The sequence below is a fragment of the Bos indicus genome, chromosome X (genome assembly GCF_029378745.1).
Source record: "Bos indicus isolate NIAB-ARS_2022 breed Sahiwal x Tharparkar chromosome X, NIAB-ARS_B.indTharparkar_mat_pri_1.0, whole genome shotgun sequence".
Taxonomy (NCBI): domain Eukaryota; kingdom Metazoa; phylum Chordata; class Mammalia; order Artiodactyla; family Bovidae; genus Bos; species Bos indicus.
Window position 1 is genome coordinate 141674280 of NC_091789.1, and position 27653 is coordinate 141701932.

A 27653-nucleotide genomic window follows, 5' to 3' on the forward strand; every position below is an offset into this window, starting at 1 on the left:
ATGATGTCTATCTGGTTTTATCAGCTATAACAGCAATCTATTTCTGCCCTAGCAATTCAAGAAGAGAGTGCTATTTAAAATACAACTTAGATTATGTAACTGCTGGGTTTTATAGCCTTTAAAGACTTCTCATTGTCCTTTGAACATAATCCCAAAGTACCCATAATTACCTATGGCAACTGCCAGACCCCTCAACCTCAGCTCTTGGATATCCCTTCAGCCTTTTGGCACAGAATCACCCAGGCCTCCTCTCTCATCCCTGGACCACACATGGCCATTTATGCCTGAGGGGCTGTGTTTCTCCCTCCATTCACTTCATGACTCCTCTTTTCCCAGCCTTATTGAGGTATCACTGACATCCAACATTGTGTTAGTTTAAAATGTTCAATGGGTTGATTTGATACATGTATATATTGTGAAATGATTACCACAATAGGGTTAGCCAACACCTCCATCACCTCACATAATTACATTCTTTTTTTGGTAGAGAAATTTAAGATCTACTCTCTTAGAAAATTTGTAGTGTACGCTACAGTATTGATAACTTACTCACCATGCATTACATTAGATCTCCAGTCCTTATTCATCTGATAACTGGAAGTTTGTATGCTTTGACCAACAGCTCCATATCCCTGCCCTCCCCTGTCAAGCACCATTCCACTCTCTGTTTCTATGAGTTCAGCTCTTGAGGTTCCACATATAAGTGAGATCACACAATATTTGTCTTTCTGTCTGACTTATTTCACTTAGCACAGTGCCCTCTGTTAAGATACAATCACAAACCATACAATCCATCCTTCTGAAGTGTACAGTTCAATGCTTGTTAGTATATCCATAGTCATGTGCAACCATAACAGCCAACAAGTCTACTGAATAGAACATCTTTATCACCCCAACAGGAAACACACCAATTAGTAACCACTCATTCCTCCTTTGGAGAAGGCAATGGCACCCCACTCCAGTACTCTTGCTTGGAAAATCCCATGGACGAAGGAGCCTGTTAGGCTGCAATCCATGGGGTCGCTAAGAGTCAGACATGACTGAGCGACTTCACTTTCACTTTTCACTTTCATGCTTTGGAGAAGGAAATGGCAGCCCACTCCAGTGTTCTTGCCTGGAGAATCCCAGGGACAGGGGAGCCTGGTGGGCTGCCGTCTATGGGATCGCACAGAGTCGGACACGACTGAAGTGACTTAGCATTCCTCCTTGCTTCCCAGGTGGCACTAATGGTAAAGAACCTGCCTGCCAATGAAGGAGACATAGGAGATGCAAGTTCAATCCCTGGGTCTGGAAGATTCCCTGCAGAAGGAAATGGCAAAGCACTCTAGTATTCTTGCCTGGAGAACCCCATGGATAGAGGAGCCTGGCAAGCTACAGTCCATGGGGTTGCACAGAGTCGGACATGACTGAAGTGACTGAGCACGCACCTCATTCTTCCATATCCCCAGCTCCTGGCAATCCCCAATCTACAATCTGTCTTTATGGGTTTGGGCTTCCCTGGTGGCTCAACTGGTAAAGAATCCACCTGCAATGCAGGAGACCTGGGTTCAACCCCTGGGTTAGGAAGATCCCCTGGAGAAGGGAGTGGCTACCCACTCCAGTATTCTGGCCTGGAGAATTTCATGGACTGTATAGTCCATGGGGTTGCAAAGAGTTGATCTATCTTTATGCGTTTACCTATTCCAGACATTCATATAAGTGGAATCACAATACACGGCCTTGGTGAGGGCCTTCCTTCACTCAGCATCATGTTTTAAAGGTTCACCCATGCCCAGCCATGGATGCTGCATGTGTCAGTACTTCATTGCTTTTTAGGACTCAAAAATCTTCCATTACATAAGTAGACCACATTTTGTTTATTTATCCACTGATGGCTATCTGGGCTGTTTCCATGTCTTGGCTATTATCAATAATGTGACTATGAACATTTGTTTACAAGGCTTTGTGTGGCTTGTCTTCCTCTCTCTAGGAGAGGACTTGCTGGTCACATGCTGACTCTCTTTAACTCTTGAAGGACGTGCCAAAGTGCTCTCCAGAAAGGCTGCACCAACAGCAGTGTATGAGGGTTCCAGTGTTTCCACATCTTCAAGGTTGCTTATCATCTGTCTTTCTGAGTCCAGCCACCCTCATGAGTGTGAAGTTTTGTGTAATATCCCCTTTTCCTGGGGATATGAGCCATCTGAAGGGCTTCTTTGGAGAAAGGTCTATTGGGATTCTTGTCACTCTTTATAGTGAATGTACTTATCTCTATTCACTTGTTCACTAGCAACCTCCCCCACTTCACCTCCCTCTGTCTGTTCTGTAACTTAATATGCAGACCTAAGTAAAGAAAACCCTGTGTCCACAGTGAGCTAGTAATGCCTGTGACCCTGGCTCTCTCAGGGCCCCTTCCTTCTCCCATCCCTGCCCGCCCCCCAACTTCCACCATCTGCTGATCTGCTGTGAGTCATCCTTTGCTCGAATTCCACATTGTGACACACCCAGTCCCAAATGAATACTCACTTCCTCCTCTTAAAGCTGACATTCTAATTGCTGAAGACTTTACTGTCTCTCTCTCCTCTCTCTCTGCAATCGGTTAAAGTTCAGCCTGCAGAATATTAATTCTGTATTTTGATCCCCATGGCTGCTCTCTCACACTTGGCAGTTGCTCTTTTCTCCTCCGTAGATCCAAGGACACAAGTAGAGTCCATCTCTCCTGCAGTCCCGCAAATGTGCCTCTGCATGGGCCTGAAAATCCCCCCTCCATTGAGTATTGGCAGATTTTATAGATTTTTCTCATTTTTATCATGAGAGTGAACACCTCTGTTCTTACCCAACAGAATCTCCCCCTAGTACTTTGTTACTGAACAGTCATCATCAGTGCTCCCCATTTTGCCGCCACCTTTCACCACCTGTCTTGTGAGGAAACAGAGGTTTAAATTGATCTGTGCTGTTTAAAAGAATGAAATATTCAATAGCCTGTGAAAAATCGTACTGGGAAAGAATATGAAAAAGAACGTTTATATGTGTTATAACTGAATCACTATGCTGTACAGCAGAAATTAACACAACATTGTAAATCAACTATACTTCAAGATGATTTTTTAAAAAATGAATGAAAAGCATTATAAATAACCTAAATAACCAAAGGGAATAAGGTGAGAAGCAATATGGCTGGGTGTTAGGAACTTGGACTCAAAAGCCAGGCCATCTGGAGTTGAGCCCCGGAAACCAAGTTAACTAACCTCTTCTTAACTCAGTTTCCCAGTTTGTAAAACAGGAGCAGTCATAATATTGACCTCACAGAGATGGTATGGTGCTTAGAACAGAGCCGGACACATAGGAAGAACTCTATGTAGTTAGTTGTTAATATTGACAAGCCTACCATGGAATACAGTTTGGCCATTTAAACAGATGATGAAGATGCATATTTACTGGAGTGCAAGAAACTTGGGAATCTAGCACTATCTCAAAGTAGTAGATGTCAGGACAGCAGTTATTTGAAACATAAATATAATAAACACGTGGATCCATGGGAGAACATGTACCACAAGTAACAGCAGTTTTCACTGAGTAGTTGAGTTTTAATTGATTTTATTGATTGATTGGTCTTTTCTTTATTTTCTCATTTTCAACATGAATTATATATAACTTGAATAATGTTTTAGAATAAAGAAAATAATTCTCTGCTTACCTCATTGAATCCTTCAGCTTCCTGATTTCGGGTCCCCTTTGTATGGGAATTACAAAAAACGATTCTATTGTTAGGATTGTTTTGTTTGCTAGCTTTTCAGGAGGGATGGATTATATTTGGAGAGAGCAGATAACCACTTTGGTTTTAGTGTTCTTCTAAATTTATGTTTCCATAAGGATCTCCACTCATGAAAGCTTAAGAAGGCACAGTTCAGCTCAAGCAAGCAGTAGAATCCACACTCCCTGCCTCCAGGTAGCAGGCGTCTTCGTACTCCACCATCTTTAATTAACCATCATTGATCACTGGTGCCTGCTAGAATGTGAGGTGCCTTAATTATCCTAGAAGATTCGTTAACTAGCTGTATATAAAGAATCAACCCACCACAGCAATAAAACAACAGGCCTTGAGAATGATTTCAGCTGAGAGGTACAAGTTTGAACGGTAACATTTGATTAATTAAGGCAGAAAGGTCAGTCCCAATTGGTTTCTGTCTGCAGCTAAAACTTAAATCATGCTGGTTGTAATTATGCAACGTCAGAATAGATTGTTCAATTCAGGAAAAACTTCAGACCGACTGATTGTTTCGTGTTATACAGTCCACACAGCTGGCTGACTGGATTCTGTAAAGTTGCTGTTTTGTTGCTACTGTCTGTGTTTTCTTTTTTGTAAAGAACGGTAATGATTCAAACCCCAACATCCTCCATGGATTTGTTTGAAAATGCACAGAATAAGTTCTGCTTTTGTCCAAAAGAAATGTTTATTGTAAAACCAAAGACATTCCACACGTCTCTGGTGAAAAGTTCAGGATGATTTCCGGTAAGTCTAGAGGATCTGAAAAAACATGGACTGGAATCTGCTGCACCATCTCTGGTGGCTCAGGACTTGATGTAAGGACAAAAGGTTATTATTCAGGATCAAGGTGAAGAATTTATTGACATTTATTAATATGTAATCATTTACTTGTTTATCAGCCACCTTTTCCCTTTATTTGTGATACAAATAAAGTATCACATTTGAAAAGCACTTTTAAAAGATGTCTGCCCAAATTAAAGTGTGCCTAAAATAGCAGATCGCAATAAACTGTGGAAATCTCTGAAAGAGATACCAGACCACCTGACCTGCCTCTTGAGAAATGTGTATGCAGGTCAGGAAGCAACAGTTAGAACTGGACACGGAACAACTGACTGGTTCCAAATAGGAAAAGGAGTACGTCAAGGCTGTATATTGTCACCCTACTTATTTAACTTCTATGCAGAGTACATCATGAGAAACGCTGGGCTGGAAGAAGCACAAGCTGGAATCAAGATTGCCGGAAGAAGTATCAATAACCTCAGATATGCAGATGACCAGAGAAGGTGATGGCTCCCCACTCCAGTACTCTTGCTTGGAAAATCCCATGGACGGAGGAGCCTGGTAGGCTGCAGTCCATGGGATCGCGAAGAGTCGGACACGACTGAGTGACTTCACTTTCACTTTTCACTTTCTTGAATTGAAGAAGGAAATGGCAACCCACTCCAGTGTTCTTGCCTGGAGAATCCCAGGGACGGGGGAGCCTGGTGGGCTGCGTTCTATGGGGTCACACAGAGTCAGACACAAGTGACTTAGCAGCAGCAGCATGCAGATGACACCACCCTTATGTCAGAAAGTGAAGAGGAACTAAAAAGCCTCTTGATGAAGGTGAAAGTGGAGAGTGAAAAAGTTGACTTAAAGCTCAACATCCAGAAAACAAAGATCATGGCATCTGGTCCCATCACTTCATGGGAAATAGATGGGGAAACAGTGGAAACAGTGTCAGACTTTATTTTTGGGGGCTCCAAAATCACTGCAGATGGTGACTGTAGCCATGAAGTTAAAAGACGCTTGCTCCTTGGAAGAAAAGTTATGACCAACCTAGATAGCATATTCAAAAGCAGAGACATTACTTTTCCAACTAAGGTCCGTCTAGTCAAGGCTGTGGTTTTTCCAGTGGTCGTGTATGGATGTGAGAGTTGGAATGTGAAGAAGGCTGAGCGCCAAAGAATTGATGCTTTTGAACTGTGGTGTTGGAGAAGACTCTTGAGAGTCCCTTGGACTGCAAGGAGATCCAACCAGTCCATTCTGAAGGAGATCAGCCCTGGGATTTCTTTGGAAGGAATGATACTAAAGCTGAAACTCCAGTACTTTGGCCACCTCATGCAAAGAGTTGACTCATTGGAAAAGACTCTGATGCTGGGAGGGATTGGGGGCAGGAGGAGAAGGGAACAACAGAGGATTTGATGGCTGGATGGCATCTCTGACTCGATGGACGTGAATCTGAGTGAACTCCGGGAGTTGGTGATGGACAGGGAGGCCTGGCGTGCTGGGATTCGTGGAGTCACAAAGAGTCGGACACAACTGAGTGACTGAACTGAACTGAACTGAAAATAGCAGAGAAAGATGAATGAAGCAATTGGCGAATGTTTAGTAAAAATGTCCTAAAATTCCTGCCTTCTTGGTGTTTCTTCTCTTTTTTTGTCGAGCTGTGTGGTAACATCTCTCTCCTCTGACATTCCACGCCATTTTGTGTAGCCTGGACATAGACTTTGAATCATGACCACAGTAGAAACCACACAAGGTCAGTGGCCTTAGAGTTTCAAGGTTTCTTCAAAGATCATCCCAAAGCCACTTCTATCACAAAAATTTGACTGCTTATTGACTATTGCAACAAGCTGCAGCTCACCTCACATTTATTGAATAAACATTTCCAGGAGCGGAGCTTGGATATCTGCATATTCACCAAACTTTCCAGATTATTCTGTGCACACTGTCGTTAGAGACTGGAGTCTCCACTGTTGAGGCCAATATTCTTCTTTTAGGAGACTGACATTACCATAAAGCCAGAGTATTATGAATCAGACCAAAGCCATTGGCACCTCCTAGCTCCTTGTCCTACTGTCCAAGATGGTGGAAGGGTTGAGAGTAGGTCAAGAAACAATCCCAACCTCTGAAGATGAGAGTGTACAAAAGGACCCTGGTAAGAAAATGAAAAGTCAAAGCAAGACTAGGAGAAAATATTCACAAATCATCTATCTGACAAAGGACTCACATCTAGAAACATCTGGAAAACTCTCACATTCCAGTAATAAAAAGAAACAACTCAGTTTTCAAAGGACCAGAACATTTGATCACACACTTCACTAAAGAAGAGATGCCGATAGCAAATGAGCACAGGAAGAGATGTTCAACATCATTGGTCATCAGGGAAATATGAACTAAACCCACAAGGAGATGCCACTACAAACCCATGAGAATGTCTGCCATTTTTTCTAGAAACTGACAATGGTGCCAAGGATGTGAAGCAACTGGAAATCTTATACATCACCAGTGGGAATTTAAATGGTACTGCCACTTTAGAAAACTGGCAGTTTCCTGTAAGCTGAACATGCACTTAGCATGCAACTCAGCACTCCCATTTCTAGGAATAATTCATGCAGTGGACCACATTTTGTGTCTTCTCAAAATTCATGTGTTGAAATCTTAACCCTCAGTGGGATAGCATTTGGAAGTAGGGCTTTGGGAGGTGACTAGGTCATGAGGATGGAGTCATTGTGAATAGAATTTGCGCTCTTATAAACAGGCCTGCCTACTCCCCCCTAAAAAAAAATACTTCAGGTGATTTATTTCTGTCCAGAAACATCTATCTACACAAGAGGAGAGCAAAGGAAAAATAAATGTATAACAACAACAAAAGAATAAGAAAAAATTTTTAAAAGAAAGAAGAACCCCATTATTTTAATTTTCTGGTGTGAAAAATACAACCTGGGTGATTGATATTTCTTATATCAAGCAGTCTGACTGGTGCCACAAAGACATGGCCAATTTTTTTCCCATAAATGGGAAGAAAGGGGCAAAGGACAGTATGAGGACTTAGGAAAACCAAGTAAATTATGAGACACAGATGAAGTAGATTGGATCCCAGAAGTGGCATCTCAGATTCTGCAAGGAAGAACCAAGGAATGTATAATTACACCAAGCTGCCATTTGGGGAAGTATAATATGCACCTCGGGCTTCCCAGGTGGCTCAGTGGTAAAGAACCCACCTGCCAACGTAGGAGACCTAAGAGTCATGGGTTCGATCCCTGAGTCGGGAAGATCCCCTGGAGAAGGAAATGGGAACTCACTCCAGTATTCTTGCCTGGAGAATGCCATGGATAGAGGAGCCTGGTGGGCTACAGTCTATGGGGTCACAAGAAGTCAGACATGACTAAATGACTTTACACACAAGAGAAGATGCAACTCAGGGGTAAAGAGAGAAGTTTTAAATAGCAGAAAGGGTGGGATGAAGTTAATCTGAAAACAAACATGGTGCATCATTAGAGAAATTTGATGAAGCATCTACTTAGGTGAAAGGAATTTGACTCACAATGAGTAACAGCCATCGTAAAGTATACCTCATGGAAAGACAAGTTTGGACATTTCTGGTCTTTCCTTTGGCATCTCAACCTTCATTCTATAGTGTTATGATGACATTATAGGGCCTTTAAAAAGTTTCCCCTTCTCTAGTCACTTTTGCAGAGCTGTCACAGGTTTCTAGAACTCAGCGGTGCTCGAGTAGGGAGCAACTAGTGCTCAGGAATTCACTTCTGAAGGGAGCTGGCAGCTGAGAAGGCCAGACATCTCTTTGTGCCCAGGCATCAGGAGAGCTGTGGATGTGGCAGGATAATGTGTCGGAGAAAGAAGACATCTTTGGGTACTCAGATCGGCGAGGGAGGTGGGAGGGGTCCAACAGGGAGGGGATATATGTGTACATACAGAAGATTCTTGGAGGAAGGCATGGCAACCCACTTCAGTATTCTTGCCTGGAGAATCCCATGGACAGAGGAGCCTGGTGGGCTACAGTCCATAGGGTCGCAAAGAGTCGGCCACAACTAAAGTAACTCAGCATGCATACATGCCCAGCTGATTCACTTTATTATACAGCAGAAACTAATACAACATTGTAAAGCTACTATACTCAAATTTTTAAAAAATGCTCCGAACAGACACCAGAGAAGTATCTGATTGCCCTTGGTCTACAGATGCCACATACTCCTCACTGCCTGCAGCTGCCGTTTCAATCAGGGCTTCACTACAGAGCACATTTTCCTCTTACAATATTTTCTTTCACAGGAATCCTGTCTGTGTGAGCAGTGTGTTCAATCCCAATGCCAGGAAAGCCCAGCTGCTGGCATGATACGGGTTGGTGTGAGTGAGCAGAAAAAGACCTCAGGATGTTTTAAATGGATGGGCATTTGTTCTATCAGTATTTTCATGGCTCCTGACCCTCCGACTTTCTCTACCACTGATACAGTTAGCCAAGCATGAGACATCCTGTTTCTTTAAGAAATTACTATAATGGATGGAATTGGGAAAATAAGTACAGATAGACTGTTGCTACTGTTGCTAAAAATCTATTTTCTTGTATCTAAATCAAGACTAGTGATACTAATTTCTATAAAGTTAAACAGACGCCTTCCCTATGGCCTTTCCCATAACCAAGAAAGACAGAAGCACAGGGCTATAGAATACAATGCTCAGAGCAGTTTTATTTCCAATCAGCCCAAACTGGAAAGGATTCAAATGTTCATCAACAAAAGAATGGATAAACAAATTGTGGCACATCCTTACAATGGAATAATACACAGCAGTTTTTGGAAAAAAACTACTGATACATGCAACCACACAGATAAATTGCAAAAACATTATGTGGAGAGAAAGAAGCCAGATGCCAAAGTTATGTTCTGTATGAGTTCATTTCTATGAAGTTCACAAACCAGCAAAGGTCATTAATGGGGTTCACTGGAGTGTGAGGAGTGTGGGATAGGGGAACAAGGGAACTTTCTGGGGTAACTGGAAAGATTCTGTATCTTGATACATGCATGGTTACCAGGAGGCATTGATATACACAGGCAAACACTCATCAGGCTATACACTTAAGATACATGCACTTTACTGTGTGTAAAATTTACCCCCATTTAAAAACAAAGGATACTGATGGTGTCTATGGCCAGGTGCTGAAGGCCTGACAGAATGTATAGGGATTCCTGTTTATAAGCATCAGACCTAGCTTTGAGCTGCTTGACTGCCAGGCAATAAAAAGTAACATTTCAGTAACATTCCTCATAGACCGGCTGGAGAAAGCACACATTCTCCATGGGTTGAGCACCCACCCTGTGTTTGATGCCTTGGGAGGCTTCATAATCAATCAAACTGGGCGGAAGGAAGGTAGGTGCCATGTTTTCATAGGCGACGGTAACTCAAAGGGAGGGTAGTACAAAGACAGTGGCCGTTCTCCCCCTCAAATCCTACCCCAGAAGGGCTCTGGCTTTGTCTGTGCTGGAAGAGTTTGTCCCTCAGCCTCAAATGATCCACATGGGGGCTCAAGGACTATCAGGGTGTTTTAGTTTCCTAGGTCTGCTGTACCAAATTATCACAAACTTGGTGGCCTAAAACAACATAAATTTATTCACATGATTCAGGAGGCCAGAAGTTTCCAGTCAGTATCACTGGGCCAAAATCAAGGTGTCGTAGCATCACGCTCCTCTAGGAGGCTCTAGGGTAGAACCTGTTCTTTGCTTCTTCCAGCTTCTGTTGACTGCCTGCATCCCTTGGCTTGTGGCCCCATCACTCCACTTTCTACCTCTTTTATCACACTACCTTCTCCACTGTGTGTGTGTCATGTGTCGTGCCTCCCCCTCTCTCCTTCTTATAAGGGCACTCACGATGGCATGCATGGGCCACTCAGATAATGAGGGATCATCTCCCCATGTCAAGACCCTTAGCTTAACCACAACCACAAAGACCATTCTTTTCCTTCATATCGGCTAACAGTTATAGGCTCCAGGGATTAGGACCTGATCTTTGTGGGGCATGATGTAGCCTACTACCTAGGGTCAGCTCCTACCTTGGTCCTGATGACTGTAACCAGAGGTGAACACTGACCTCTCTCTGTCAGGAAGAAAGATGCAATGAGTTAAAATCTGTAGGGATGGCTCTGCCGTCTGCCTAGTTGTATGAGCTGCTAGCTTCCTGGTTGCAGAATGTCTCTTTGAAGAAGCCCCAGATAGGGCTCCCTCAGAACTGTGGGTGGGATGCACCAAAGCAAAACTGTCACGCAGGGTTTCTCACCACAGCACTAGTGACACCTGGCGCCACATCACTCTTTGTGGTGGAGGGTAGGGGCTGCCCTACGCACTATACGCTGTTGAGCAGCATCCCGTGTCTCCACCCACTAGGTGACAGTAGCACCCTCTCCACTGCTGTGACAACCCAAAATGTCTCCAAACATTGCCAAATGTCCCCCGGGGGGCCAAAGTGCCCCAGCTGAGCACCACTGCTCTGCAGGGAGGATGTGGGGGCCCGTGTGGTCACAGGGGAGGCTGGGCTACTTGGCCACCTCCCTCCTCTTTCTCAGTTTTAAGAACACAGATGGACCATGTTGCTGGGTCTCTGCTATAGCCCCTGTATCTCTAGAATCACTGAGGAGGACCTTCTAGAGGGGGTTTCCTGAGACTGGGGCCCTGAGTGAGGGGCTCAGCTGCTGGGTGGTTGGCTCCTCTCTGACCAGACAATTCTGGATGCAATCTCCTAGGGGGTCACTGAGAACTTTCCCACCCTCAGGCCTGAGACAAGCCGAACAACCTCACCACTTTCTTTCCACAGGGTCCTGAGAGTTGGAGAAGGTCAATGTCTTAGAGATGGGGGCCCCTGGTGCCATTCTGTGGCTTCCCTGGTGGCTCAGATGTTAAAGAATCCACCTGCAATGCAGGAGACATGGGTTCGATCCCTGGGTTGGGAAGATCTCCTGGAGAAGTGAATGGCAACCCACTCCAGTATTCTTGCCTGGAGAATCTCATGGACAGAGATTGACGGGCCTCAGTCCATGGGGTCGCAAAGAGTTGGACACGACTGAGCAACTCACACACACACACAAGGCCTCTCTGTTCCTACCTGTAAACACAGGAAAACATGTCAATGAAGTAGAGTGACGGAGCATTAAGAGTGAGGGGCGTGGGCAGCTGACGGCTGGAGTGGCCACTAACCTCCACTGCTTATTAACTCGCCCAGACCCCTTGGGAAAGTTTGTGTAAAATGTGGAGAAGCACAGGATCTTTGTGGGACTGTGGTGAGAATGAAATGAACAGTGCATATAAACTGCATGATAAATATTAATATTCACTGGAAAAAGGCAGAATGCACTTTATCCTATTTGTGTCGTTATCGCTCCACAAGATTTGATCATGCTTTTTAAATCAACCCTTAAGCAGAAACTTTAAAGGATGCATTTATTTCTCAGAGGCTCTGAGGAACGAGTCTCCTATACATCATAGATAAAATGCAATAAAGCCTGTGACACGCCTTGCACATCCCCATCATCTCCTAAGCCACCTCTGGTTATTTAAACAAACCTAGTTTCTGTTTTCTATATATTTTCAGGTAAATGCTATACAGCCAGAGACTGTGATGGAAACTTTAAAACATAAATAAATAAAAGTAAAAATTAAATTTTCTACACTGGTTCCTTTCTTCACTTTGAAGCTGCCCTAGACATTGGCGGGCAGGCCCAAAGGCATCAAGATAAAACGTCTTTCATAACGGGGAGAGACATACGCATACTTCTCAAAGCCTTGCTTTTCAAGTGCATGTATTATAAATCTAGTTGAATGAAGCAAGATTACAGCCAAATATGGGCAGAAGAGGCTGCGAAACCTCAAATGTGATTGGCTCTTCTCAGTGCCCCAGAAAGAACATTGTGGTTTCAACGTCAGCCCCAGGAAGTCTTGAAATCAACCAAATGGTGTTTCGAACTTGCTTCTCATTATTTCAACTGGGGCCCCACCACTATTGGCCACCAGAGGAGCTGAACCCTGGATCAAGGCTGACATTTTCAACCCTTGTTTGACAAAACATAATTAGCAGAAAAGCCGCACCCCAGTGTCGGCGACATTTGAGTCTCTTTTTCGATCCCAGTGTTGAGTTGAATTTCAGTTTTCTTTCTTGCCACGCTGCCAATTTGTACTGCTGTAAGCCGACCAGCTTAAACACTCTGCAAAGCCAGCTACAGTTCAGCTGGTTTTCAAAGCCCCATTTACAAAGGCCAGTGCTTGTAAAAGGCTGTGGACTGGGTAGCTTCAGCTGGCCCCTCTCAGCGATGGCCTGAGATGATAAAATGCCTTGCAGTTTAAATTTCCGCCAAGTGTTTTAAAACATTGGCATTTGTTCCAGGCCTTGTGTAATTCTTTGTTATCGGCAACACAAGCACTCTCTTTGCTCTTGTGATCAGATCACGAGTCTCTTGCACAATCACCCCCAGGAACTCTGAAAGGATGCACGCTGTTAACCCCAATCTGGTTCTGTGAGCAACCCAAGACCTCTTTAGACAACTGTGCCATGGGCTGGGACTCCCTATCAACCATTTGCACACACTGTTGGGTCTCCTCCTCTAAACCTTTGATAAGCACCAATTCAACCCCAAGGATCCCTTGGGAAAGCGATGGGTTTTATTATCCCAAGGGGAAAAACACTGATGCAGTCAGTTGTGGCCAGAAGCAAAAAGGACCAACCTCGAGCTGCCCAGTACACAGGGTGCACCAACTGAATGACCTCAAAGGTCAGCTTGTCCATTTGCTTTCCTTTATGCCAGGGCTCATCAGGAACACGTGTGCCCTCCCCTTACTGAAACCTCAAACCCTCACTGGCTACCCTGTCATGAACCCTGACTTGAGTAAAGAAGTATGGCTTTGGAGGACCTAAGGGAACTTTTGGATGAGGTATATATCTTACTCATGTTCAAGTTGAGGGTATTTTGTGTCAGTCTCTTTGGTAAAGTCAGTCATTCTGCTGAAATGGTCCTGGAAGGGTCATTTCCTTCTAGAACTACCTTAGGAAGCACCCTCAGCTGCACTTCTGATGAGTTTTCCTCTTGGATCTTGAAATTCCTGATTGAAAAGCACAAACCAGCTCCTTCTCTTGAGACACTGCATGGGCACTATTAGTCCTCAGTATCAAGGATCATTTGACAATAAAAATAAAGAAAACCTTAAGTGACTGTAAACTGGTATAGCCATTTTGGAGGGTGGTCTGACAATCTGCATCAACAGCCTCAAAAGTATTTACACCTTTTGTACTTGGAATTTTTATTTCCAGGGTCCTATGCTTGGCCAATATTCAGAGAAACAGGCTAAAGTCTATGAAAAGAGATGTTCATTACAGTGTTGTTTATCCTGGAGAAAAATTGTAGACCTTTGGAGCATCCCTCAAGAGTAATTTTTAAATACATATGGCATGTTCTTACAGTGAACAGAGCCATCAATAACCACATTGTAGAAGATGGGGGTTAATGTAGCTAAATGACCACATGACATGAAAAAAGGAAACAAAATTACATATCCATAATAACCTAGGTTTTTAAAAGAGGGACAAGTGTTTATGAAAATATGCAGACATAGAGAAAAAACACTAGAAGGAAATACATCAAAATATTAACAGCAACTTTGGCTTGGCTGAGGATGAAGTTCATAAGGGCTTTCATGATCATGCTCTTCCATGTGTTTCAAATTCCCTATAGGTCTTAAGTATTGTTTAAAAATCCATTTAGAAAAAGAATATCCTTGATTAATGAATAACATGAAAATTAGAGAAAAGCAAGGGGCTAATAGTCCAGTGGACATGATGGAGGCCTTGAGGCCACGTGTAAGCTCTCCACTCTGCTGCTTATTACAGGGTCATGGTGATTCCACGGAACTTGTGCTGGAGGGGAGGGGAGGGGGCAGGCCCTCCTTTCACACTCAGATATGGAGACTGAAAGCACGCCCAGACCTGTGGAGAAGGAGGTTGGCCACTCTTGCATGTGAGCTGAGGGACAATGGGCCACAAGCATCCTCCTACCTGACTGAGAGAATGAAGGAATTCCGAGCTGACCAGCAGAGACAGCTGACAAACAAGGCCAGGGCGGCTGGTGTCCGGCCGAGACAGCCTTCTGTTTCCTTGAGTTCACACAGGGGAAGAGGAAGTCTTCATCAACCGCAGAGCACATTGAAGCAGAGCCTGAGGAGGGGCCCCAGAAGCCCCAGCTGGGAACCTGTGGCTGTGGCCACGATGCTCTCTTAAGTCTTCAGGAAACTGCTCACCGTGTGCTCAAAACTTTGACAACACTGGTCACTGGTCACCAGAGGCTTGTCCTTAACAGCACTGAATATATATCAACTGTCGTTTGTAAGAAGAGAAGCCTCCACCGTGCCTTAGGGATACACAGCTGACTTGGGAGGACTGATGTGGATGTTACATGAGGCCGTGTTCTCCTCCTTGCTCTCTAATTAGTCTTTGGTGGGTACCAGACTCAGCAGAAGAGGCTGCAAGGCTTCTGGCCTCACAAACCACCTTGCCCTTGCCTGTCCCATCGACCCCATCTTGGAGAACCATCTTACCGTCAGTCAGTCATGTTCCCCTGCCTCACGCCAATGCTACATTGAGGTCCCACTGCCAAACCATACCGCTTTTAGCCCTGGAGATGTCCCAGCTCCTCCCTGAGGTCTCGATGGAATGGGTAAGCTGGATCTACAATCTCCTTTATATTGTCTGTGTGCTGATGGAGAGACTTACTGATGGAATGTATTCATAAATATCTTAGAATACGAAATGGGCTTCCCTGATGGTTCAGATGGTAAAGAATCTGCCTGCAATGCAGGAGACCCAGGTTCGATTCCTGGGTCGGGAAGAGCCCCTGGAGAAGTGAATGGCAACCCACTCCAGTATTCTTGCCTGGGAAATCCCATGGACAGGGGAGCCTGGCGGGCCTCAGTCCATGGGGTTGCAAAGAGTTGGATACAACTTGTACCCTGAATACAAAGTACAAGTTCTGCTGTCTCCTAGCTTGGAAACAGCACACAGACAGCGTACTGGACTGTGCAATCCTTCTCAGGAGCCACATGAAACAGGAAGCTTCTGGGAGGTTCCTGCAAGCATGTGATAGCTAGCTGTGGTTTCAGGGCAACAGTCAGGTAGTTCTTGCATCCGGAAACGTTTGCACGAGACACACTTTCTGGCTTCTGTCTAATTCTAGTGTTAGTTACACTGTCCTTTTTCCATTTTGAAAAGAAGCAATTTGATTTCTTACACTGTATGTATTTTTTCTGACTGCAATCATGAAAAGGACCATGAACTGGATCCAGCAGCGGAGAGGCCTGGGTCTGGGGCCTCTTCTTAGCTGCTCTTAAAGAATTCCTCAGATTGAGTCATTTTCCCTTGAGCCACAGTCCCTCAAACTTCTAAAGAGACCACTTAGGGAAGGAAGAGCCTCGCTCCACTAGGGCAACTGAGTGAGCCCTCCTGGGGAACGAAGCTGAAAGAGAACATCTTTTAGCTGTCTTCTCTTAGGAATCTGATCTCAGTGCCATTCGTTGTTATTTATCACTACCAAACATGCATTAATGGCGAATCGGAGAGGCCCAAAGATGCTCAGACTCCTAGAAACCACTCGTTCAGATCCTAGTGGCACTGGGTCAACTTTTCCCCTTCGGAGGCAGAGCAAGTCCACAGGCTTTGCAAGCAGGTTACCCTCCCATTATGAAGAAAAAAACCAAACCAAAAAAACCCCGCTTACACCACTGATTTCAAATCCAACCACACTGCAAGACTGCAAGATGATGGATTTTGCACAAGGGTACTGAAGATCGAGGGGGAGCCTTTGTAAATATATATGTATTTCCTCATTGACTTTTTTTTTTCCTTCTAAACTTTAGACAGAGTTAGCAAAGGAAACAGCTGGTTCACAAGATCTCAAATGGAGGGTGATTTCACTCCTTCTCCACCTGACTTTTCCATTCCTCTCACTCTCAAAGTCACACACCTTGATAAACAACCCAAGGGACATTTCTGAATAGATAATGCTCAGTTCTTAATAACTTCCCTAAACAGCCAATGTTTTCTGCCTCTTAAAGTCACTAATGGTTTTCTACACTCACATTTTGGTCCTCCTTTTAAGCTTCTTTCTCGCTCACCTGTTGCTGAGATGAAAATAAATGAATGAATGAATACATCAAACAGGATTTGGGTTTGGGATTCAACGCCCTTTTGTCCTCATGCCTCATATAAATTCAAGCCCCAAAAAGAAGGCAAGACAAAGTCATGAGTAAAACAGAGACTGTAAAACTATTCCTGAAATAATTGAAAGCAGATGCAGAAGGAGTAACCTAGATAGCCAAGTGTTCTGGGTGGGAGGTGTGGGCTGGGAGTGAAACTGACAGAGAAACAAACAAACCCTGCCTTCTCTGGGGTCCAGAAGGCCCAGTGTGGACTGCCTCGCTTCCTGTAGGCTGACTTCTGGTAGAGACTTCCTGTCAAAGGAAAAAACCTCTAATGGTTTCTGAGCTTTTGTCCTGTGAATTCTTCTCCCATTTTCAGCTTTCAAGGGCCTGTCATAGAGAAGACCCTCGACCCTGAAACACTGCTCTATTTTGCATAGAGGTTTGCTTGTAAAATTCTAAATTCATGAACTTTAAAATTCAGACTGATTCTAAGATCTGAGCAGAGTCTGCAAGGCCAACTTCAACCTAGGAGTAACCTGTTGTTGTTGTTCACTCCCAGGTCACACAGATAAATGGTGGCCCCAATTGTCTTAAAAGCCCCAATCTCACAATTACTGCTCTTTGCACAAAGCTCTCCATGCCATGGGCAGGACTTTCTGTATTCACATTCTCAAAGGCTTCATATTTCAATAACAGTCATCGAGTTTCCTCACTAGGAAGAACAACCCAAGCTCAGTTCCCTCTTCTGGCCACTAAATTAGAAGAACCAAGAGCTCAGGCTGACTGAAGCAGGCATTGCCCAGCTGGGCTTGTATTTGTGTATACACTTATTGCTTACTTATTTGCTTGCTTGCAAGGTTGATTCAGTCATGTCGATTCTTTGCGACTCTATGGACTATAGCTCCCTGGGCTCCTGTGTCCATGGGATTTTCCACACAAGAATACTGGAGTGGGTTGCCATGCCCTCCTCCAGGGGATCTCCCCAACCCAGGGATCAAACCCACATGTCTTATGTCTGCTGCATTGATACGTGGGTTCTTTACCACAAGCATCGGCTGGGAAGCCCATGTCATTTATCTTGCATCTAAAGCCAGTCTTAGCACAAATTTCAGTCTTTCTCTTTCAATTGGGGAGGAATGAGCAAGTAACCTAGATTTCTTTTTAAAAAGTCTTTTTAATGTTTCACCCTCCCTTGCCATTTCAACAAGTTTAGCCAAGAGATGCTAATGTGGTTATAAATGTTTATTATTCCAATGGTTTCAATAATTTTATTGGGAACAGAATAGCCTCTAGAGAATGACAGACATTGCAGCAAGACATAGTTAGGGAGATTGCTTACAAAGTGTTTTTTTTTTTTTTAAAGGTCAGGCTTACATTTATTCAATGATTTTCTGTGGGGTGGAAAAGAGGAACAAGGAAATATTACTAACTAGGTTACTTGGGTTTTGTTTTTATCAGACTGTTGTTCTGGTTGATTCTACCAATTGGGGGATATTTCAAATGGAACTAGTGACATTTGGGGTCAGATCATTCTTTGTTAAGGGGCTGCCCTGTGTTTGACAAAATGTTTAGCAGTATCCCTGGCCTCTATCTATTTGATGACAATAGCAGTGCCCACCTCGCATATTATAAGAACCAAAAATGTTTCCAGATATCACCACATGTGCCCCTGCTGGTTTGCCCCCTGTCAAGAACCACTGAATTGGGCAATTTTTGGACTCTCCCAGGCAGCTTTCACTTGTACATCATAAGAGCTCTAAGAGGAATTGGCTTATCTGGATATTTTTTGCTCAGTTCATGCTCCAAGGACATATGAAAAATTCTCAGTGATGATGCCAACCTCAGAGCATCACTACTCCTCCATCTATCTCCCCTTGTGATAACACAAATGCCCACTATTATTTGAGGAGGCATCAGTTAATCAAGGAAAACATCCCCTTCAAAGTGCTTTACGTTAAATTAACAGTCCTTTTTCTTTCAGCAGCAGACAAATTGCTGCTCTTGGTTACAAGATACGGGTATGTGTGTGGTTTTTAGCTTCTGCGTCTTTGCTGGTCTCTGAACTGGCCATTTCTGCCTCAGAAATGCAGCGTTTCCTATGTGGCTGTGGTCAGAATGCTTTGCAGTGCAGGAGTCGCTAATATCGGGTCATGCTACTTTTGCATTCCTCTGAAATTACAACATTCACAAAAAATCCCACCTCCCCTCTGCTTCTTGAATTTTTTTTTCCCTTCAAATGGAATCCATATGGGATGGTGTGTCCAAGTCAATGCCAGGACGATGGAATGCGGATTGGTGAGGCACGCCCCTAAGCCCAGTGAGAGCGTGGTAACTGATGGGGAGAAATCGTTCCATGTCCAGAGCTGAAACTTTGGGTTCAAGAGCTCTGGTATCAGAATTCCCCACTCAGTCTCACCTACCAGACAAACTCTGGTACTCTGATCCTCAGTTTTGTTATGCTTGAGATAGATACACATAAAAATATGAAAGAGGGGGTAGAATGTCTTGTTTGCTTTTGCATCAGACAGGGGCATTGCCAGCCAGCATACAGATCCAAAGGAACAGAGACATCCCAGCTACAAAATGTCATCGCTGTAAGCTCATGATGCTATTTTCTAATCATAGATCTCCTTGTGTAAGGTCTGTGTGCAAGAGTCTGGGGCCCAGCTTTCCGAAAGCAACTTCCTGGTTGGGGACAAAAATATTTCAGGCAGAGGTCTATTTCTAAATTCTCATCCTTTCTTTTCTCTCTGTTCCTTTTTTATTTTTCCCTTTCTCAGACTTTCACTCCACTTGTGACAAATCCACTTCTCTTACTTGAAACGCTAATATGCGTTTCTTTGGACCTCCTCCAATCACCCAGGCCTTGCACAGATGTGCTAAATAAATGCAAGCACAGAAAAAAGGTATTTTTAAAAAAGAAAAAGGTTTTATTGAGTGGGCCTGGTTTTTCCATATGATGTAACATAAAAACCTGAATGAACTTTTTGGTAAATCCAATATATTCTCCCCTGCCCCTCTTGCCACCCCATATAAGCTGTAACAACCCCAATCATCCCTGAGAAAGATGAAAATGCTATTTGGCAAAAAATAATAAGGTAACTTCAACCACTAGGAAATGTCTTCTAGTTCTACCACCTTCTATAATTAATAACTTTCAATCCAAATATCCTCCTTCAGGTTCAAAATTCAAGTGGCTTGTGACAACAGAGAGAAGAGAAGAGAGGGACAGAGGAGTTTCGAAAGTTTACGCTCTTCTGCCTCCACGAGTATAAATATTGACAGAGAACAAAAAGCCATAAAAGCACTTTATGATTAGATTTGATACTTCATTTTCTGTGGATGTTTCCTTCAGAATGCAGCTAATTGAATCTGTTTGAACATGTAATTGTTTGTTATTTGATTCTGTGGAACCTTTTTAAAAATCAGCACAAATTGAACCCAGAATGCAGAAGCAGGCTAAAACCCTTAGTGGAGCTACAGTGTAAGAGTGATGGGGGGGAGGGGTTTGGCGGGGGAGCGGAGGCGGGGGAAGAAAGAGAACAAACCATAATCAGAATCAATCAGTGAAAGTCTACAGTTCGTTGGAAGGTAACAAGTAAAGTGGAGCAGAATAGACGGAAGGGCCCTTGGGGCTGGTGTAACTGGAAACAGGGTGGTCAGAACAGGCCTCTTCGAGAGGTAACATATCTGAGCAAAGAAATGACGGAGGTGAGGGAGGGAGCACCATAGGGGCTGGGGAGAGGTGCCCTCTAGGCAGAGGGAACAGCTAGGGCAAAGGGTGGGAGACAGCTGGCATGGAGCCACAGCATGCATGGAGACCAGTGTGCCCAGTAAGAGAATAAGGGCAGCAGGAAGGGATGAGGCCAGGGGCCAACAGATCCTGTGGGACCTTAGGCCACTCGAAAGACTGGGCTTCTGCTCTTAAGGAAATAGGGAGCCAGTGCAGGTTTTCCATAACAATTTGTTTTTCCTTACTGAGGTGAAAGTCACAAAGGTGAAAGTCACAAAATGAAAGTGACCAATTCAATGGTACTTAAGACACTCAAAATGTTCTTGCCTAACCCTACCTCTATCTAGTTCCAGAATGCTTTCATTATCTCAAATGGAAACCTGCCCTCCCCATAACAAGTCATTCCGCACTTCATCCTCCTTTTCAGTCCCTGGCAACCATCAATCTGCATTATATCTCTAAGGATTTACCTCTTTTGGATGTTTCACATAAATAGAATCAATACACGGGTCTTTAGTGACTGGCTTCTTTCACCTGGCACGATGTTTTGGAGGTTCATGTATGTTGTAGTATATGTCAGAACTTCATCCTTTTTTATGGCTGCATAATATGACTGGTTCCAAATAGGAAAAGGAGTATGTCAAGGCTGTATATTGTCACCCTGCTTATTTAACTTCTATGCAGAGTACATCATGAGAAACGCTGGGCTGGAAGAAGCACAAGCTGGAATCAAAATTGCCAGGAGAAATATCAATAACCTCAGATATGCAGATGACACCACCCTTATGGCAGAAAGTGAAGAGGAACTCAAAAGCCTCTTGATGAAAGTGAAAGTGGAGAGTGAAAAAGTTGGCTTAAAGCTCAACATTCAGAAAACGAGGATCATGGCATCCGGTCCCATCACTTCATGGGAAATAGATGGGGAAACAGTGGAAACAGTGTCAGACTTTATTTTTTGGGGCTCCAAAATCACTACAGATGGTGACTGCAGCCATGAAATTAAAAGACATGTTAGCAAGGTGAAAAGACAGCCTTCAGAATGGGAGAAAATAATAGCAAATGAAGCAACCGACAAACAACTAATCTCAAAAATATACAAGCAACTCCTACAGCTCAACTCCAGAAAAATAAACGACCCAATCAAAAAATGGGCCAAAGAACTAAATAGACATTTCTCCAAAGAAGACATACAGATGGCTAACAAACACATGAAAAGATGCTCAACATCACTCATTATCAGAGAAATGCAAATCAAAACCACTATGAGGTACCATTTCACACCAGTCAGAATGGCTGCGATCCAAAAGTCTACAAATAATAAATGCTGGAGAGGGTGTGGAAAAAAGGGAACCCTCTTACACTGTTGGTGGGAATGCAAACTAGTACAGCCACTATGGAGAACAGTGTGGAGATTCCTTAAAAAACTGGAAATAGAACTGCCTTATGATCCAGCAATCCCACTGCTGGGCATACACACTGAGGAAACCAGAAGGGAAAGAGACACGTGTACCCCAATGTTCATCGCAGCACTGTTTATAATAGCCAAGACATGGAAGCAACCTAGATGTCCATCAACAGATGAATGGATAAGAAAGCTGTGGTACATATACACAATGGAGTATTACTCAGCCATTAAAAAGAATACATTTGAATCAGTTCTAATGAGGTGGATGAAACTGGAGCCTATTATACAGAGTGAAGTAAGCCAGAAGGAAAAACATAAATACAGTATACTAACGCATATATATGGAATTTAGAAAGATGGTAACAATAACTCTGTATACGAGACAGCAAAAGAGACACTGATGTATAGAACAGTCTTATGGACTCTGTGGGAGAGGGAGAGGGTGGGAAGATTTGGGAGAATGGCAATGAAACATGTAAAATATCATGTAGGAAACGAGTTGCCAGTCCAGGTTCGATGCACGATGCTGGATGCTTGGGGCTGGTGCACTGGGACGGCCCAGAGGGATGGTATGGGGAGGGAGGAGGGAGGAGGGTTCAGGATGGGGAACACATGTATACCTGTGGCGGATTCATTTTGATATTTGGCAAAACTAATACAATTATGTAAAGTTTAAAAATAAAATAAAATTAGAAAAAAAAAAAAAAAAGACATGTACTCCTTGAAAGAAAAGTTATGACCAACCTAGATAGCATATTGAAAAGCAGAGACATTACTTTGCCAACAAAGGTCCATCTAGTCAAGGCTATGTGCTGGGGACCAGCCCCGGCTGATCCAGGATATTCGAAGCGGGGACAGCGTCGGCAACCTATTTATTTAAATATTTTATCAAAGATATAAAGAGTAATAGGATGAGGATAGCTCAGTAGGAAAACAGTGGAGAAAAGAGGCTGAGTAGCTTGGTTTATGCAGGAGACCAATAAAACTTCAAGACAAGAAGTTTGCACCACTTACGTAGGCCGCAGGCGTCCTTCCGTTCTCCCGAAGGAGAGGAGACACTGAGGCCTCCCTGGTCGGATCTTAGAAGCCCAGGCATAATTAGCAAGCATGGCGGGTTCCGCGCTCCAGATGGAGACTCAGCCAGAATTTGGGAGAGCGAGCGACATGGGGAGACCAAGTTTCGGTGAACAAGGCCCGCACTTTATTTTCCAAAATAGTTTTTTATACCTTAAGTTGTGCATAGAGGATAATGGGGGAAGGGGTGGAGTCATGCAAGGACAGCAGTTCCTGGTCCTAATCGAAGCCAGGCTTTCAAACTTATCATATGCAAAAGTTCAGGTGAATTACATCATCTTCTGGCTAGGAGGCCTGTTAACATTTTAAGAAACTTATCTTTCTCTAAATGTGATTATTCCAAAGTCAGGCACCAGCCTCCAGAAAGCATTGGACAAAGCTGCATTCCTATAGGGCAAAGGTGAGGTGGGCTCAATCAAGAAAAGAATTAACTCAAGGGTCCAAGGTTACAAACATTGAGCTACTACTTACATTTCTATACACCCATTATATCAATCAATACACTGCTAAGGACACAGTAGGTAAGGAGTATGGAGACTTAGCAGCAAACATTGGCCCAATGAGTGAAAAACCCTTCACCAATACAATTTCTAATCAATCTTTTAACTACTCAAAAGAATCTGTGTTCAGACAGTTTAGAACATCTCCTCCCTCTCACAGTTGGGAGGCTCTGAACAATCACATGTGGCCGGAAAAACCTATTCAGGCAGGCTAGAGGATTTCCAAAGGAGTTTGTAGGTTAAACACTGTCACACCCAGGAATTATTAACTGGAGCTGTAAGCTAACTCTTTTTTCAGAGAGAGGTAGTGGGGGACAGCCCCCCGTAAAGTCAGAGGTGTAGGTGAAAGCACAAAGCATATAGTAGGCAGACTCTGGTTTTGGGGGTAGATGCTCGAGAATTTCCAGGGAGACTCCTGAGGCTTGATCCCGCCTTTGCGTATGCCAAGCCTCCTTCCTCATGACCTTTGCCACGGGCGGAGCTTGCTCTCCGCATCTATGGTTTTTCCAGTGGTCATGTATGGATGTGAGAGTTGAACTGTGAAGAAAGCTGAGTGCCGAAGAATTGATGCTTTTGAACTGTGGTGTTGGAGAAAACTCTTGAGAGTCCCTTGGACTGTAAGGAGATCCAACCAGTCTATTCTAAAGGAGATCAACCCTGGGATTTCTTTGGAAGGACTGATGCTGAAGCTGAAACTCCAATACTTTGGCCACCTCATGTGAAGAGTTGACTCATTGGAAAAGACCTTGATGCTGGGAGGGATTGGGGGCAGGAGGAAAAGGGGATGACAGAGGATGAGATGGCTGGATGGCATCACTGACTCGATGGACGTGAGTCTGAGTGAACTCTGGGAGTTGGTGATGGACAGGGAGGCCTGGAGTGCTGTGATTCATGGGGTCGCAAAGAGTCAAAAACGACTGAGCGACTGAACTGAACTGAACTGACTGAATATTTCATTGTATGGGGAGACCACAATTTGTTTATCTCCACATCAGCCAATAGACAGTTGGGCCTTTTGGCTATTGTGAGTATGCTGCTATAAACACTGTAGGTTGTTAAGTAACAAAGGAACATGATCTCACTTGCATTTTATACAATACATGCAGTTCTATTTTGTGAGTGATCTGGTAGCCCAAATTTGTAAATCCAATTTTAAATGGCAAAAATAAACAAGTGAGATTCATTAGACCCATCCCTCTGCCATGTGCTACCACCCGCTTGGCTTCTTCAAATGCCATGTAATCCCTCCAGAACTATATTTTTTTGAACAATTTCCCTACCATTGGCAATTAAAGGCCAGTTGACTGTTAAATCCCAGAATCCGCTCATTATTCAAAGAATTCAGGTTTTCTAAAACTGACAGGGATTTTTAAGGAGAAGCAATGATGATGAAAAATGAACCTTTTTCTCCAACCAAAAGGGGAAACCACTCTTGCTTAAAAATAAAAATGAACTAAATGCATCGTGGTGTCTGGAAATGGATCTTGAAACAGAACAACAAAAAAAAAGACAGCCGGGGTGTCCCTGAGCTATTGAGGGCAAGGCAGCGCCTGACTCAGATGGAGAGTTTTCAACACTTGCATTCCCTTTTCCTCCTCCACCAAATAGTTCGAGTGCCTCCGACCTTCCAGACACTGCTAGGTGGCAGAGACCAAATAACAATGACACATTTTTCCTGTCGGTCACTAAGCAGCTGTGAAAACACCAGGGGGCCAAGATGCCAGCCCTTGGGGCCCCAGGAAGCTGAGCCCCAGGCATCAAGCCTCTTCCCCAGTTTAGAAGGAGCTTCCGCTCCCTGGCTCTCTATCCCGTTTTGAGTCACAGATACCGTTCTGATAGGAAAATGAGTTGTGCTCCGGTGACAGCCTCTCCCCACTGTCTGGGGTGGCTGGAAGGGCCGGGGGCAGGGGTGGGTGGCCTGGATGATCTCTGAAATCAAAGCCTAAATGGGAAGCTCTTCTCTTTTCCCGCAGGGAGTGCCACCCCCTCCCCGCCCCCAGATTCCTCCCGTGAAAGCTGCGAAGAAGCCGAGGCTGGAGCAGAATGACTCCGTGGCATTTACCGTGCCAGCAGCGCCCCTCCATCAGCTCCGGAGAAGCAGTGTGTGTCTGTGAGCTTCCTGGGGGCAAGAGGGATAGTGGGGGGCAGATAGTGAGAGTGCCACCCCCCCCAAGACCTTTAGCCAGGTGCAGTCACGGTGAAAGCATCCAGTCTTGAAGAGGAAAGAGCGTCCATCGACAAGATTTCCACACACCCTCTGAGGGGCAAAGTGACTCTCAGAGGAACAGGAAAATTAGCTGGGAGCTTGCTCCAGGAGTCCCTTCCTAATTTCCCCAACTTGGAAGGGGGAAGGGGCTGCTTAAGAAAGGCTTCTTTTCTAAAGATGGGTTGAAAGTTTGCAAAATACTGCTGTCTGGTGGTGGTTTAGTCGCTAAGGCGTGTCTGACCCTTGCGAACCAGTGGACTGTACTCCCCCACCCCCACCCACCACGCTCCTCTGTCCATAGGATTCTCCAGGTAAGAATACTGGAGTGGGTTGCCATTTCCTTCTCCAGGGAATCTTCCCGACCCAGGGATTGAACCAGGGTCTCTTGCATTGCAGGCAAGTTCTTTACCATCTAAGCCACCTGTCTGCACCATCCTATAATCTGGGGCCCCCCGTACCACCCCCAGGCCACTTGTTGGAGATAACGTGATGCTGAGAAGACCATATGCCTTGACTCCACTGACAAAGAATCTGGCTTTCTCATGCCTCCCGGCCTTGGCCCCAGCTATATCCTGCTCCTGGAACAGTGTCACCGACCCACACTCCATCCTGGCTTCCAGCAGCCCAGCCAGTGTTGGCTGGCAAGTCTCAACTTTTATATCAATTTCACAGGGGAATCTCCCCTGCTCCCTGCACCTACAAATGAACACACAAAACCTGCTGATTAGTTTAGGTGCCCATTTGGAGGCTCCAGCACTTGCCTTTCTCAGAAACTTGATCCCACTGTACTCTAGTATGATAGCTTCACCAGAGACAGAGTACCTGGCAAGAAGTGGGCAAGTATTCAATAAATGTGTCCTAAATAAATGGATGAATGAAGCTATAAACAATAAATATCCTAGTGGGCACAATATACATCCCCTTACAAAACACTGAGCTAGAGAGATGATAGACAGATAGAGCTAGATAGATCTCTGATCAGAGTTCATAACCCCCCTCTCAGAACAAGTATTTCAAGCTTTTATTTTAATAGCAGCCTCATACTATAAATGACTTGCCCAAGTCATCAGTGATAAAGTCAAGTTCTAGTTCATGGAAATATTGTTCTGTATATTATCCTATGTATATTTACAATTTTCAGATTCATTTTACTTGAAATAAATGTTATGCTGCTAGCCTTGGAATTAATCACATTAATTATATATATAATAATAATATATAAAATAATAAAAATATTATCTCTCTCTCTCTCTCTCTCTCTCTATATATATATATATAGGCCACCTGATGCGAAGAGCTGACTCATTTGAAAAGACCCTGATGCTGGGAAAGATTGAGGGCAGGAGGAGAAGGGGACGACAGAGGATGAGATGGTTGGATGGCATCACTGACTCAATGGACATGGGTTTGGGTGGATTCAGGGAGTTAATGATGGACAGGGAGGCCTGGCATGCTGTGGTTCATGGAGTCGCAAAGAGTCAGACACAACTGAGCGACTGAACAGAACTGAACTGAATCCTATAGAGAATATATACTGAATATCAAAATACAGGAACGTAAAGTTAAAAGAAGTCTTGCATGCTCATCTGGGCCAACTCCATTATTTTACACATTGGGAAAGTGAAAGCCAAAGAGGTTAAGTGACTTCCCCAAAGTCACAGAGCTGCTGGATAAGAAGTGGGAATGGAATCTAGATTTTTCAGATGCTAAATTCAGTACTTTTTCTACCATACAGCAAAGATGATTGGTTATGGACAAATCCTTTGAACAGAGCATGTCTATACTCGGGGCCTGCTTGTGTTTATAAAACCACACATACCCAGACATCCTAGAATGATTCCTTTTGCAGAAATCCTTTGCCAGTTTCAGAGCATGGGGTCCAGTGTGGTGACAGAGTTAAGAGTTAGCTCTGAGGTCAGATTACCTGGGTTCAAATTCTAGCTGTGTGACCTCTGACAAATCACTTAGCCTCTGCACTTATTTATCACCTGTAAAAAACATGAGTATATGGGGGCTTCCCAGGTGACTCAGTGGTAAAGA

At 44.1% G+C, this 27653-nt stretch overlaps 1 long non-coding RNA gene across 1 annotated transcript; it reads left to right on the forward strand.

Moving 5' to 3' along the window:
* The first annotated feature begins 14491 nt into the window (after window positions 1–14491).
* On the forward strand, window positions 14492–26788 carry LOC139181028 (uncharacterized). Its single transcript, XR_011565177.1, has 2 exons — window positions 14492–15215; window positions 25381–26788. It is a non-coding gene; the product is annotated as an uncharacterized lncRNA (long non-coding RNA).
* Window positions 26789–27653: the final 865 nt, after the last annotated feature.